The sequence below is a fragment of the Miscanthus floridulus genome, chromosome 10 (genome assembly GCF_019320115.1).
Source record: "Miscanthus floridulus cultivar M001 chromosome 10, ASM1932011v1, whole genome shotgun sequence".
Lineage (NCBI taxonomy): Eukaryota > Viridiplantae > Streptophyta > Magnoliopsida > Poales > Poaceae > Miscanthus > Miscanthus floridulus.
In genome coordinates, this window is record NC_089589.1 from 54,206,593 (window position 1) to 54,221,625 (window position 15,033).

The following is a 15,033-nucleotide window of genomic DNA, read 5'->3' on the forward strand; positions in this document are numbered from 1 at the left end:
TTGTTCTTGCCGTCATGGAATAAAACCAGCCTGCAATATAGGAGTAATAGTTCACAGTAAGAGAGGATTCCTTTTGAGTAATCCGTCTTTCTCAGCAAGGAACAAATCCTTTGCGAAGTTTCCAGCTGTTAGAGCATCCATTAGTACTTTCAAAAGTGTTGTTTCCTGTTAGAAAATCCATTACTTTAAAAAGTACGTTTATCATTACCGGTTTCAAACTAGCCATCTCACATCCTTTGCAAAGTTTCCAGCTGTTAGAACATCCATTACTTTAAAAAAGTGTTGTTTCCTGTAAGAGCATCCATTACATTAAGAAGTATTTATCATTACCGGTTTCAATCTAGCCATCTCACAGGGAATGGAACCGATGAACTCAAGCATCACCCATGGAGTGTTTACTATCTTAGCTACATAGTAACTTGTGACTAGATACACGATACTGTTATTCTAAGCTCACATTTATGAATCATGAATTGTACACTTGAAACTCCAAGCGGTCTCAAATGAAAAAAAAAGCTACAAAGTTGTAGATATCGTTGAATACTACAACTTTTATGCTGATTTCGTTTCTATCCTGAATAGTTTAATAGGTCTCAGATCAGATATTAAATATTAATTTGAATGTCTAAACCATCTGAAATTAAAAAGTTGTCTACTAAAAAGTTGTAGATCTTATTGAACTCAACTTTGGTATAAAGCTTGTCTTCATATGACTTCGTAATAAAAAGTTTTTTTTTGTTTTTGACAGTGTATTTATTTAAACTTGTAGATCTTAATATTTATTTTATAAAAACTCAGTAAAAGTTAAAAAAAGTTAGACTTAGGGTAAAGCTAAGGGGAGCTTTAATTTGGAACGAGGAGCAATATATATTTTTTTTTTGAAAGCACGGGGGAGTCTCCCGGATACTCTTAAGAAAGAAGGTGAGGCGCCGCGCGGGAGCCAGCGCTCGAACCGCGGGCGGGCAGCCTGAGCCCCTGCTCAGCTGACCAACCGAGCCCCCGCTCGGTTCTCAACGAGGAGCAATACATAGCGATTCTTTCAAGTGTCTTGTTCAAATGCCTGCCACACTAAATATATATTTACTACTTGTACGTGGCTAGCAGAACTGAATATGGTCGTGATTTTCACTTAGAAAATCCCAGGCTTTAGATGACAGATAGAAGATTCTTAGCCCAACTAAAATTAGATTGTGACGACAAAACTACTGTAAAGAAGTTGGACTAATCAGCAGGAATCTCAGCTATCTTCTGGCTGGCATCTGACGAGCAAAATATTTTGCCTAAAGTCAATTTGCATCTGCATTACAGACTGGTCGAAGTCAAGGTCCACAAAACTGGGTATACAGTGTGAGGATTCATGATATGAAGAAAGCCCAGCTGAATGTTGCGCATATAAATATATTGAGAATTTTTTGGTCCATAATGCAAAATCTCAGTATATTTATTTGCTGGCTTTCATTTAGAAAATCCTTGGCTTTAGATGAAACAAGGTTCTTAACCCAACTTAAATTAGAGTGCGAAAACAACATTACTGTAAAGAAGTTGCACCAATCAACAGACCCTAGGAATCTCAACTATCTTCTGCCTTTGCATCTGACCATAAAAATATGGCCTAAAGTAAAATTGCATCTACATAGCGGACTGGATGTAACGTTTAGAACTCAAGCTCCCCAAAACTTGGTATACAATGGGAGCATTCATGCTATGAAGAAATCTCAGCTGAATGTCGTTGCACATATAAATATATTGAGGTTTTTTGTCAACAAATAAAAATTCTACATTTATTTGTGCAAGGTAAAGTAAAGGAAAGCAATTCATGTAAAAACCGTTTGGGCATAACTCGATACAAGCATCCGAATACATCTTGTTTACATAGATATAGATGCTATGAAACACAATAGTTCATAGTAGCCTCTTCAAATTAGCACAAGAGGTGGCAACTAGGCAGTGCAGCTCGCTATATATGTTTTCAAGTGCCTTGTTCATCTGCCTTCCACAGCAGGTCATCTGCAACACAACTGACACCGCGATGCCCACCCCATAGCCTGAACCAACAAAGAGCCACAGAATGACAGCTTCAAAGCTGTGGTTTGTAGCCGTAGCCAATGCTGGTAACATCTACAACACGAAGAGAACATGACTCGCCCATCTCATCGGGCCATATTCCGTTGAGGTGATTGCCCCTGGGGGGATTTAGCACCCATAGGAAGTTACTGCAGCCTTTCAGGAGATATGGTGGGACTGGCCCAGTCGAGTAGTTACTAGATAGGTCAAGTATTTTTATATTATCATACTGCTGACATTCCGTATATGGGATAGGACCACTTAGTTCGTTTTTTGCCAGGTTGATTGTGTTACCGTGCCTGAACTGTTGGACGAAATCAAGGAATGGAATGGAGGAGAGACTGTTGTTGGAGAAATCAAGATACGCCCCTGCGGAAGGGAACGGCACAGAACCCCCGAATTTATTGTAGCTGAGATCGAGGATACGTATGAATGTGTAGGCAGGGAGTAGCCCCACATTTGTGAATAGGTTGTGCTACAGGTGCAAGACACTCATGTTTCTCCAGATCCAGTCTGGTATTGTTGGAGAGATCGAGATAGTCTAGTTTAGGTAGATATTTTATCACACTGGGTACCCAGCTGGTTAGGCCACAAGATGCAAGTTCTAGTGTATCAATAATACTACTATTAGTGCCATCATCATGATCCTCCGCAGAAACAGCAAGGGGTTATTGGAGGCTCTTATGCTAGAAAGGTTCCTTAGCATCAAGTAAGGGTACAGATCCAGCGTACCCATGAAATTGTTTGAGTCGAGCTCTAGTTCAGTGAGAGCCCTGAGCTGCGAGAATGAGGTTGGAATCGCCCCAGAGAGGTTATTGGTAGACAAGAAAATTTCCTTCAGCGGCGTTCAATTCCTCGATATGACCCGATAGATGATGGTTAGCTCTAAGGTCCAAAACCTGCAATGCTGGTTGGGAGAAGATGGATCCTTGTATTGTACCAGTGAATAAATTGTGCCCCAGGTAAACTTCTTGGAGATTAGGGAGCATCTTGACATCGTTTATTAGAGGAACAGGTCCTGTACCAAATAAACATGGTCAGATAATTTATCTTTCCTCACTTATGCAAACTTCAACAAAATCATTCATATATTAAATAGATGTACGATATAAGTCTATTCTTTTTCAATTCCACATATATTGAATTATCATTACCATATTGTTTTCTAGCACGTACTCCTTAAGCTGCTCAGAGTCTGAAATGTCTAAGGTTAATCAAAATGAATAGAAAGTTTCATATTTCCGTTTTTTCATGAGTGCTATGTCATCTGGAGTTGAACTGATGAATGAAACATACCCCTCAACACAATTGTTTCATTTTTGTTCTTTCATATATAGGGGCCATAGGATTTACTTACGATACACGGACTTGGATGTAGCTGATGAAATGAAACCCTCTTGCCTTCAATAGCAGTATCAATACATTTAAAATACATGGAAACTAGCAAGGTGACCCACCCAAATAGCGCGGGGTAGCTAGCTTTTTATCATGGCAACAATTGAGATTGTTTATTTGATTTTTTTTTTTTGCAAAATAGCATTTTTTTAAATATATTATAATTGTCCGCTCTTCATGAGTCTCTACTGCATCTGTCGACCGTCGTCATAAACAACGTCAACCAAAATTCCCTTAGCTTAAAACTATTGTCATCTTCCTATTTTTGTCACCCTTATCTTGTGGTCGTGCAGTTGTTACTTGTGCCAGGTCAAGATAGCCTTCACTTTATTTTCCCAAGCTCCCTTTCTCAATAATATCACTATTCAAGTGTCTCACAAATTGTTCAGTTTCTATGTCTTCCTGTAAATTTAAATTTTGAAGCATTTTGAACCTTTTTCTTGCATGAATCAATAGTTGCCTAATTCATCATAATTCTACTACACTACGACGATAGATCCAATGCTTATTTGGATTCTCTTTTTTCCAAAGGATTTTAGACTTGCATATATGTTCTTTTTGCCATAATAGATCGGGCCTTTTCTTTGAAATACTTCTGTTTACTTTTATTTTTGTTGATTTCATTTTTATTGGACGTATTGAATATAACAAATTTGCATTATTGGTAGAAAAATAAAACAATTTATTTTTTCAATGGTCATGTATATAGTTTTTCCTAATTTCATTTTAATCATAATAGATTTTGAAACACATACCGTTAATCTCTGGCTCTTATAGGTGTGCTGCATAATGTGCATCTTCTGCAGTTTTTTTTTTCTTTCTAAAAGGGACATCATGGGATAGCGCGTTGCACTGTTTTTTCTTTCCTTGAGATATTTTTCCTAGTTCATTATATTAGTGGATGCTTGAAGCAGCAGCCCATTTAATGTCTTTATTTAATGGGTCACCTTAAGATATTTTTCCTAGTTCACCTGCATCTCCCATTAATTGAAGTGCCGATGTCATCTCTGCATGTCTCCATCTCCCTGTCTCAAGAAATCCTTGTTTAGTTGGTTCCCCAATTTGTTCATAATCAAATCCTAGTTGAGGACCTGAGGGACATACGACAACTTCATGATTCAGGCGCGCATGAAGGAGCAAGATGACCAAACCAATGGCAGATGTAATGTAGTGCATGGCGGGTTTCGCGTGCACTCCGCCTTCCACTTCTTGGACTTAATATCATGGGCATCGCCCCTATCCATACCAGCCAAACCGATGCTGGCATCCCCGACGGAGGAGACCAGAGACTTAATAGACATCATGGCACCGGCTAAGCGCTTCCTCTATTTGTGCGGCTTAATACCATGTCCAATCAGAAGGCCTATTGCTTTTGCAAGTCGAAGGCCTGTGCATGGGTGGGTTAAAATGGATCTGGGTGGGTCACGTGGGTTGAATTTCCACATATTGATAATTGGGTCCGGATAATATGGCCGGTGAGAATGAGGCGCCGCCGTTTCACCCTGGCTCCGGCGCCCTGGTTGGCTGGTTGATCGTGTCGCCGGGAAAGGAGCAGGCGTGTTTGGAACAGAACAGCGGCGGCACTTCGGATCGACGATGTGGAATCGGATCAAGACAATCGATTCATGAATACGGCAACGGCGGACTCCGAGGTACGTGCTGCGGTCATTTGTGCAGGTGACAAGGCGAACGACATTTGATTCCACTTAGAAATTTGGCTTTAGTCCCGGTATTTTTCACGTTCGGAGTAGACAGACCTCTAGTCCCAGTTTGTAGCTCCAACCGGGACTAAAGGTCCCTGCCCAACGGCTACTGTGGCAGGCTTTTGCTATAGGGGATCTTTAGTCCCGGTTGGAGCTACCAACCGGGGCTAAAGGTTAACTTTTACTCCCGGTTCGTCCCTCCAACCGGGAGTAAAAGTCCACTCCTGGCTGGAGGCTCTGTCCGGGACTAGAAAGGAACCTTTAGTCCCGGTTCCTGTCTCCAACCAGGACTACAGTTTCCCTCCTATATAGCCCTTCTTCCTCCCCGAGCCCGAGCCACTTCGAGCTCAGTGTTTTCTTGCTTCATCGCCGGTAATCACAAGATTTTCTTCGATTCCTCCTTCGATTCTTCGGTTATAAAGGTTACCAACTTTATACTCTCATGTTTGATCAGTAGCATATCTCATTTTATGGACTAAATATATGTGGTTTTTATGATGGAATTTTTTTTGTAAGCCATTTAAGCTCAAAATCACTTTAAAGTTTGCATATTTGGATGAAAGAAGGTTAAAGTAGTTATTCAAAACTAGTATTCAGCTTTCATTTCTAGCATACATAGCAAACTTTATGGTTTAGAGATATAGAGAATTTTTTAGTTTTTTTATTTTATTTGTTTATAAAATGAGAAATTTATATTATATTAAAAATGAGTATATAGAGTAGATGGCAACTGCTTCCGGGTCCTCGGCCTCTCATCGGGTTCAAAAGCGACTGAGACCGGACCTCCCTCTCATTGCATGCGGCAAGTGTGAGGAGAAGATTGTGATGGAGTACCAGGTGAGGAAGGAGTGTCCCAACAAGGGCCGTATCTTCTATAAGTGTCCGGATCGCAATGTGAGTTATTTTGTCGCATTTGATGATTATGGTTAATTTATACTTATTTTCATGATGATTGTGATTAAAGTTCTAATTTTTTGTTTTAATTTTAGTGGGATGGCACTGGATGTTCAGGCTGGTACTGAGAGGAAGAGTATGTTGAACACGTGCAAAACTCTCTTGCACAGGCGGCTACGGCGGCTGATGAGGCAGTGATCCTGCGGAAGAAGCCCATAGATGTTGAACAAACGCATGATCTGTCTGTTTTAGTTGGGATTGGTCAGGAAATCCTTATGCTGCTGAAGTGCATTTTAGCTTTAGTTTTTTTACTAGTAGTTGGAATTGTCTATATTGTAGCGAGACTTTCATAAATTAATAACTTGTGTGGTGACATGCATGTCGTATAATTAACTAATTATATTCTAGGTTTTAATATGGTATGTATGTTATGTAATGCAGATGAGCCGTCATTGGATGTACAATGCTGATCGCCGCTCCCAAGAGTTCATTGAGGGCGTGCATTCTTTCTTACGTGTGGCTGAGGCAAACAAACGTGATGGTTTCATGTGCTGCCCATGTGCCATATGTAAGAATTTGAAGGAATATGCTAGCTCAAGGAGTCTTCATTCACACTTGTTGAAGTCGGGTTTCATGCCAAACTATATTTGTTGGACGAAGCATGGAGAAACCAGGGTTGTAATAGAAGAAGGTGAAGAAGAACAATGGGACGATGATGACATTATTGCTGAATATGGTGCCTTCAATGATACTGCAATGGGGGAAGCTGAAGAAGAGGTAGTGGCAGAAGATGAGCCTGCTGATGATCTTGGTCAGGCCATTCGTGACGCACAAAGAGAATGCGAAAGTGAAAAGGAGAAGATCAAGTTCGAGCGCATGCTAGAGGATCACAAGAAATTGCTATACCCAACTTGTGATGCGGGACAGAAAAAGTTGGGTACCACACTAGAATTGCTGCAATGGAAGGCAAAGAATGGTGTATCCGACAAGGGATTTGGGGAGTTACTGAAAATCCAAAAGAAGATGCTTCCGGAGGATAACGAATTGCCCATCACTACGTATGAAGCAAAACAGGTAGTCTGCCCTTTGGGATTAGAAATCCAGAAGATACATGCATGTCCTAGTGACTGCATCATGTACCGTGGTGAGGAGTACAAGAAGTTAGATGCATGCCCAGTATGTCATGCATCGCGGTATAAGATCAGGCGAGATGACCCTGGTGATGTTGAGGGCGAACGTCCCACGAAGAAAATCCCTGCCAAGATTATGTGGTATGCTCCTATAATACCACACTTGAAACATCTATTCAGAAACAAAGACCATGCAAATTTATTGCGATGGCACAAAGAAGACCATAAGGTAGACAATATGTTGAGACACCCTGCTGATGGGTCCCAGTGGAGAGCAATCGATAGAGAATTCCCAGAGTTTGCAAATGACACAAGAAACTTAAGGTTTGCTTTAAGTACGGATGGTATGAATCCTTTCGGGGAGCAGAGCAGTAGTCATAGCACTTGGCCTGTTACTCTATGTATCTACAACCTTCCTCCTTGGTTATGCATGAAGAGTAAGTTTATTACGATGCCAGTGCTCATCCAAGGCCCAAGGCAACCTGGCAACGACATCGATGTGTACCTGAGGCCACTAGTTGAAGAACTTCTACTTTTGTGGAATAGACCTGGTGTACATGTGTGGGATGAGCACAAACAGGAGCACTTTGACCTGCGAGCATTGTTGTTTGTAACAATCAATGATTGGCCTGCTCTAAGTAATCTTTTAGGACAATCAAACAAGGGATATAATGCATGCACGCACTGTTTCGATGACATTAAAGGTATATTCTTGAAAAAATGTCAAAAGGTCGTGTACCTTGGCCATCGTCGATTTCTTCCTGCGAATCACCCCCTAAGAAAGAAAGGCAAGCATTTTAAAGGTAAGTCAAACCACCAGACCAAGTCGGGCAACCGAACTGGTGAGGATGTACTCAATATGGTCAAGGATGTCAAAGTAGTATTTGGAAAGGCACATGACAGCGAACCTGTTCCGAACGACGCCGACGGTCACGCACCCATGTGAAGAAGAAGTCCATATTTTGGGAGCTACCCTATTGGCAAGTCATAGAGGTCTGTAGCGCGATCGACGTGATGCACCTAACGAAGAATCTTTGTGTGAACCTGCTAGGCTTCATGGGTGTGTATGGGAAGCCTAAGGACACACTTGAAGCACGACAGGACCTGCGGTGTTTGAAAGAACGAGACAACCTACATCCAGAGAAGATAGATGATGGACGCCATTACTTAAGTCCTGCTAGCTACACTCTTAGCAAAGAAGAGAAGGAAAGCATGTTTGAATGCCTAGCAAGCATCAAGGTACCATCTGGATTCTCTTTGAATATAAAGGGTATAATAAATATGCCAGAGAAGAAATTTCTAAACTTAAAGTCCCATGACTGCCACATGCTCATGACGCAATTGCTTCCAGTTGCATTAAGAGGAATTCTACCTCCAAATGTACATCTAGCCACCGTGAAGCTATGTTCATTCCTCAATGCAATTTCTTAGAAGGCAATCGATCCAATGGATCTAGCTAAACTACAGAATGATGTGGTTCAATGTCTTGTCAGCTTTGAGTTGGTGTTCCCTCCTTCCTTCATTAATATCATGACACACCTCCTAGTTCACCTGGTCAAGGAGATTAGCATTCTCGGTCCTGTGTTCCTACACAACATGTTCCCCTTTGAGAGATTCATGGGAGTTCTAAAGAAATATGTTCACAAACGTGCTTGGCCAGAAGGAAGCATCGCCAAGGGCTATGGAACAGAGGAGGTCATTGAGTTTTGTGTTGACTTTATTCCCAACCTTGACCCGATTGGTGTTCCTAAATCGCGACACAAGGGGAGACTAAGTGGAAAGGGGACACTAGGGAAGAAAACATATATTGGTACGCAGGACAATTATTTTAATAAAGCACACTACATAGTTCTACAAAACTCCTCCTTGGTGGATCCATATATCGAGACACATAAAGAGTTGCTCCAATCCGAGTTTTCAGGGAAGTCTAAAGCTTGGATTACGCATCAGCACATGGAAACTTTCAGCGACTGGTTGCGAAAAAAATGTTAGGGTGATGAGAGTATTGATGAGCAACTGTATTTGTTGGCTAGGCAGCCATCATGGCATATCCTCACATACAAAGGGTACGAGATAAATGGGAATACATTTTACACAGTAGCCCAAGATAAAAGGAGCACCAACCAAAATAGTGGTGTCCGCATAGATGCCACCGACCCTAATGGAAATAAGCAAACATATTATGGTCGCATAGAGGAGATATGGGAACTAAACTATGCACCTACTTTTAAGGTACCTTTGTTCAAGTGCCAATGGGTAAATGCGGCTGGAGGTGGGGTAGCAGTCGACAACCAGTATGGAATGACAACCGTGGACCTCAACAATATTGGGTACAAAGATGTTCGCATAGATGCCACCGACCCTAATGGAAATAAGCAAACATATTATGGCCGCATAGAGGAGATATGGGAACTAAACTATGCACCTACTTTTAAGGTACCTTTGTTCAAGTGCCAATGGGTAAATGCGGTTCGTCCTTACCAAGGATGTGAATTAGGTGTTCTATGTCAAGGACATGTCTACAAAACTAAAGAGAGGGAAAAACGACAATGACCCAATCATTGAGCCAAAGTGCCACATAGTTCTTTCAGGGAAAAGAAACATCGTCGGAACTGAAGACATGTCAGACATATCTGAAGATTATGAAAAGAATGACCAAATTCCACCCTTCACAGTGAACAAAGACCCAAGCATCCAGCTAAATGATGAGGACCATATGGTTACGGCTCGATCATAACCAAGGGATATACGTTAAGAAGAAGTTCACTACTATGCCCACTTGATATTTATAGTGATGTTTTAGACCTATTATGTAATAATTGTGACTTCAGATTTTTTTTGTCGTGTTTTCGTATTTTCTACGGTTTAAATGAATTTTCTGCTTGATGGTGGATTTCCTATGGAGAATGTGTGATGAAAAACCAAATAATCAACGTTAATAAGATGTGAAAACTTATTTCCTGTCGAAAAGTAATAGTTTTAATGATTTTAATCAAGTAGTATATTTTTGCATGGTGCAAATTGTAATTATTATTTACACTATGTTAAATATTTATACAGTAAAACAAAAGAGTATAGGTTACAAATTTTTGTTGTGTATAATAATGCAAAACCAAGTCTAGGAATATTTATTATAATTTTTTGGATGATATTTTATTTATTAGGCAATTAATAACTATCTGCATATTTATATAAAAGAAATATATAAAAAAGGAAAAACTTCTGGAACCGGCAGGAAGACAACTGCAGCCCACCTTTACTCCCGGGTCGATCAACCACTCGGGACTAAAGGTGGGCTACGTTTTCGCGGCCCGCCAAAAAAATACCTTTAGTCCCGGGTCATGGATGCACCCGAGACTAAAAGGTCAGAGCTTTAGTCCCGGTTCTTACCATCACCCGGGACTAAAGGTCCTTTAGTCCCGGGCCGTGGCTTCACCCGGGACTAAAGATCGGCCTAATATATATCACCTCGTCTTCTTCTCCCATCCATCATCTTTATTCTTCGCCCGAGAGCCACCATGCCACCGCCGCTCCCCATAGCCTCCAGCCGCCTCCACGTGCCATCTCTCACCATCTCTACCAGCGGCCTGGCTCGCGCCTCTCCCCAGTTCCACGCGCTCACACGCCTCATCGTGCGCTCATCATCCCCTTCACCAGAGCGCTCGTCGTCGTCCCCTTTGTCAGAGTGCTCGTCGTCGTCCCCGTCGCATCCTCGTCGTCGAGAGATCACCTCCGGCCATCCTCATCGTCCTCCACCCTTGTTGTCCTCGTCAGCAACAGTGTGTGTATGAGTGTGTGCTTATTTGTAGATTTTATTTGTGTATGTGTGTGCTCGGACCGACGGCGAGGGAGCAGGGGAATGGGGCGGCCATGGAGTACAGCTCTGGAGGACTTCGGGCGTGTTTGGTTCATGCCTTCACCTTGCCGCACGCCTGCACCGTGCCCTCGTGTCTTGCCGCGCACGGCGCAGAGCAGCGATTTTTGAGACTTGGCGCTCGGGCCTGTCGAACGAAAGTTCCAATTTGCAATGTGCCCGGTTTGGTGTGCTCTTGGTATTCAAACAGGTCGAGTGTAGAAGATAACAATCGAGAGCCTTCAAACTTAGAGTATGTCAGCAGCATAGCGAGCACAAAATCGTTAGGGCATGTTTCACCGTGAACCAGCCCCCTCGGCCCTCAATCCTATTGGCGTCCACCCTAGCCCCCATCCAGCAGTTCACCGTTGTTTTGGATCCCACGCCCGCTCTCTTCCCTCTCCGCGCCCTTCAATCCTTGACATTTCCACCGAGCCTTTCCCAGATCTAGTGAGGAAGAGGCCGCCAAATACCTCATATCGCAATGCCACCTCCTTCGCCCCAGATCCAGTGGCTCGCCCCGACGCGGATCTTGCCGTGGCCCTCTATCATTGTGCGTCTGGATCTCCTCCTCTGATCTGACACAACAGAGCAAGGGGCGGGCCGGCAGGCGCGATGGCCGCGACACGCTCCTTCCCCACGCGGCCAGGACACCCTTTTCCCTGCGGCGCTACTTCTTCCCCGGGACCGCAAAGAGCGCTTCCCCGCGGTGCTACTTCTTCCTTGCAAGTAGCCGCGACGCCCTGCTTCTCCATGGCCACGACGCACTCTTCCCGCGGCGCTACGGGCTGCGAAGACCTCTTCCCCGTGACACTATTTCTTTCCCGCAAGCGGCCGCGATGCTCTCCTGCATAGATAAGTTGGTAAGGATGATAGGTGGACCTCAATTGTTAGTGTCTATTAAAAGGATTTGGGGGCTCTGGTTGGAGGTCTTCTACCAAAGCAGAGAAGTTGGTGAAGAGATACTAATAGGTTCTAATAGCTCATACATAAGCCAATTATCCAACCACCTATTAGTAAGAGGTGGGTTCAAATAATCCATACTAAAGATTGATTGATGTCCTAAGATTTTAGGCCGTGCAGAAACATGGATTGATGAACTAGTTGAACTTGTGTACCGTGTTCATCTCGGCTAGCATGTTCTCTGCCGAGCAGTAACGGATGTCAAGGAGGAGCTTTGATTCTATGAGGGAGAGCGGCAATGGTCGTGGAAGACTGTGTTCCCTTCCTCGTAGAAACATAGCTCTTCCGTGGCCAAGTACGGTGCCGTCCGGTGGAGAAATGCTTGCCGAGATGATCACGTAAGCAAGGTCAACTAGTACGGATGGTTACTTATTTAAACATGTTTTTGAGCTAGAATTTGATGGATATTTGATAACTTCAGACCTACAAATGTCATCTATAAATGTTACCATCCTCGAGGTGGCATGTCCTGCAGGAGTCCATTTTATAGATATAGTTTTTATTTTTTGTAGATATATCTAGTGGAGTAAAAGTTAAATGGCTGCCCCAAGAGACAACATGGATGAAGAAATGATGGATATTATCAACACCGGCACTCAATTTGCCGATGGTGACCAGCAGGATGTAGATGACGGGAGTCAATACCTGGCTCTTGAAGATAAACAAGAAAATATTGTGCAAGAAAATACTAGCGAGGTATATATATTTATATATATATTTGAACATATATCATCTATTATGTGTACACATGATATTTATTTATTCTTTTTTTTATATGTAGCCCTCTAGATCGACAACCACAACGGCGAAAAGCAAAAAAATTCGAGGCCCAAAAAACAATTGGAGGGGCGCTACATAATATCAGAATTCAATATCGAGACAGGCGAACCACTTGGTCCACATGCAAGGAAATTCGTGCAACACTGTGGGTGCCTTGTAAGGGACAGGCTTCCGATCAGTGCCCGTGAATGGAAGCAAAAGATCAACGAGCCTCATGTTAGTTTTGTCTCTGATCTTGATAAGAATTTAATTTGGGATGATATCCTTCAACATTTCATGTTGCAAGCGGATGATTATGATGCTATCAACGATGATGAATTGAAGGTACTAGTTCGAAAGTGGGCTATGAAGAAGATGGCCACACAATTCCAGACTTGGAAGAAATCCCTATACATGAAATACGTCAAGAAGAACCTAATGCCCAATTTCAATACTAGCGTCCCAGTCGCGAAGTTGAGGCCCTACTGGAATGATTTTGTACAGTACAAGACATCAAAAGAGGGCGAGGAACGGGTGAGAAGGAACCAAGAGAATGCCCGATAGAAGGTATACCACCATGGCATGGGATCAGGTGGCTACGCGACTGCCATTCCCAAGTGGGAGAAAATGGAAGCGGACATTCTTGCCAAGGGTATCACACCAGAATCACTCAATTGGCCCAAACACGTGAAGAATTGGTTTTTCGCTCATGGGGGAAGGCTGGACCTAGAGACTGGGAAGCTGGTTCATGGCATAAAACTCGAAAGAGCAACACAAAGATTGTCTTATGCTCTACAAGCTAAAGCTATTGGTGCGTTCAGGCCCAATAGAGAGAAGGATGAACTGACGTATGCTCTCGGGACCGCTGAACACAGTGGCCAAACGAGAGGTTTTATTACGGAACATTTCTTGGGAGTATGGTTTCCCTGATGACAGAGATACCTATAGAAGCCGGCAGAGAAGGAAGGATGAGGATGCAGCGCGGATCAGCAGGTTGGAGGAATTGGTTCGTGAGTCACAGGAGGCGTTGCTTCAAGCACAGGAGCGCGAAAAAGACATGCAAGCTAGAATGCATGACGAAATCAGAAAGCAAGTGCAAATAGAAATGAGTGCCCAAAGGCAGGCATCAGATCCAAGAAACAACATTATTAGCCCCCCTGATCAGTTGAAAAGCAATTGCGCTTCCACGGAGTTGCCAAATCAAGATGACGCAATGCTACGTTTCCCCGTGGATGTCATCACTGCACCATTTACATCATGTGAGCTACATATTCCAAAAGAGAATGCCACAATCATAGTGGCTCTCGGTGTTTTTTCTCCTCCAGATCCTACCAAGACACCAAGAATCCATGGGGCAATAATACCACCTGGATATGTTAGCGTCTCAGTGGATAGAGTTAACAAAGGTTTTAGTGATATGGCTCTTGACATTCTAGGAGGTGATGGGGAGAAGACTCTAGGAGAAGCAGAGAAGACATTCATACTATGGCACAAGCGCTACATCATTATTCTCGGGGTCTCTAGTCCACCGCCGCTTCCTCAACTGCCAGACAATGGGTGCGGACAAAAGTGAACGAAACAATTTTTTCACTAATTTTGTATTGCCATGCATGATTTATAATAATAATTTCTTATACCTAATTATTCTTTTTTGTACTCACATAGTAGGGCCTCCGCCAACCTAAGTCTAATTATTCAATCTCCAGATCATCATAGTGCTCCGGGCAATGATTACGCAACGCCGCCACCGCCGCCACCTTCAAGCAGGTCTCCAACGGCTGCCCTACCTCCCTTGATGACCAAGAAGCAGCTAGCTCCTAAGAGGTCCACCCCGCAAACGAAGCCATTGGGCCACCAGCCGGCAAAGAAGAAAGCCTCCTCTAATCCAGTTATTCCCCAAAAATTGTCTTACGAGAAAAGTGAAAAGGAATTAAATGCTGCAGTACAAAAAGATGTGAACAGTTTCTTCGAAAAAGTAAGAAAGCAACGAGAAGTGAGGGAGAACCCGGAGAAACCGTACTTCTACCTACCTCCAGATCGTCTAAGAAAGAAGGTGGACCAGAAAAAGCGGGAATCTCAAAAGGCCCTGCCAAAATCGGAATACGACCGCTCTCTCACCAAGTCATTTGAGGCGGTGTAGAAAAAGACTAGAGCAGGGAAAGATGTTGCACAACTCGGACAACAATCACAACAATTAGTCCCCCCTCTTGTCATTCGTAATGAATATGGTTCAAACTTATACTTACTGGACATTGATTTTGAGGACCTGGTT